The sequence below is a fragment of the Erpetoichthys calabaricus genome, chromosome 13 (assembly GCF_900747795.2).
Source record: "Erpetoichthys calabaricus chromosome 13, fErpCal1.3, whole genome shotgun sequence".
Classification (NCBI taxonomy): Eukaryota; Metazoa; Chordata; class Cladistia; order Polypteriformes; family Polypteridae; genus Erpetoichthys; species Erpetoichthys calabaricus.
In genome coordinates this window covers 80045647-80047312 of record NC_041406.2, presented here as the reverse complement: position 1 = coordinate 80047312, position 1666 = coordinate 80045647, and positions in this window count along the sequence as shown.

The following is a 1666-nucleotide window of genomic DNA, read 5'->3' as shown; positions in this document are numbered from 1 at the left end:
CCTCCCTGCGTGGAGTTTGCATGTTCTCCCCGTGTCTGCTTTGGTTTCCGAAGGTTAGGTGCATTGGCGATCCTAAATTTTCTGTAGTGTGTGCTTGGGGTGTGTGTGTGTCCTGAGGTGGGCTGGCGTCCTGCCCGGGGTTTGTTCCTGCCTTGTGCCCTGTGCTGCCTGGGATTGGCTCCAGCAGACCCCCGTGACCCTGTGTTAGGATATAGCGGGTTGGAAAATGACTGACTGACTTAATCCTGTAGCAGAATAGGAAGTCTTAAATTTAATTTCTAAAATGAAACTTTCTACTTGTTCCCTAGATCCAGTGCCAACAAAACTAGTAAAAAGCACAATGGATGTTCTTGCAGCGCCTATTGTCAGCATTATCAATAGCTCATTATTGCATGGTACAGTACCTGATGCACTAAAAGTGTCTGTCATCATATCATTACTTAAAAAGTCAGACCTAGACCCACATATACTTAATAATTAAAGACCCATTTCAAATATACCCTTTCTCTCTAAAATACTTGAAAAAGTAGTTGCCAATCAGCTTCAGTCACATCTTATGCATCACAATTTATTTGAGAAATTCCAGTCTGGCTTCCTCACTGGTCATAGTACAGAAACGGCACTAACATGTGCTGTAAACAACATTCTGATATCTTCCGATGAAGGAAACTCCACTGCAATTATGTTGTTAGATTGACTGTTCCATTTTACTGCACAGGCACTGTCCTTGCCTGGTTTAGTTCTTATTTATCAGATTGATTCCAGTACAGAAATGTGCTGACAATACTAAATAATTATACACAGAAAAGAGATATGGTGTCCAGCAGGGCACAGTACTGTGACTTTTACTGTTTTCACTTTACATGCTTCCACTGGGATCTATCATTAGAGTACATAATGTTCGTTTTTACTCATATGCAGAAGACACCCAGATATACCTTTCTTTTAGACCAAGTGAAGTTTTTCCAATGTTGTCTTTAATTAGACGTGTTAGTGAATTAAAGGAGTGGATGGATGAGAACTACTTGTCTTTAAACACAGAAAAAACAGAGATGTTAATTATTGGAGGGAATGATTCTGATCATAACAATATTTTATCATCATTTAACTCAGTTGGAATCAACATTAGTTTTATTGAATCAACCTGCAATCTAGGAGTTATCTTTGACTCTAGTATGTCATTTAAAGCACACATTATAAAATTGTCCAAAACATGTTTCCTCCATCTTAAAAATGTTGGGAAATTAAGACATTTTCTAAATATACAGGATACAGAGAAATTAATACATTCACCTATTTCTGGCAGAATTGATTACTGCAATGCAGTTTTCATTGGATGTTCAAATTGTTCTTTATACAACTTTCTGTTAATCCAAAATGCTGCTGCAAGAATTATTATAAGAACAAGAAAATACAAACCATTAACTCCAGTTCTTAAATCCTTACACTGGCTCCTGGTTAAGTTTAGGGCAGATTTAAAATTCCTACTTATCTGAACTTATCATTACTTACAAACCAGAGCGCACATTAAGATGCCGGTCTGCTTATGATTCCAAGAATTAATAAAAATAATAGTGGGAGGTCGAGCTTTTAGTTACAGAGCCCCTAAACTGTGGAATGGCCTGCCTGCTACTATAAGAGATGCCCCTTCAGTCTCAGCTTTCAA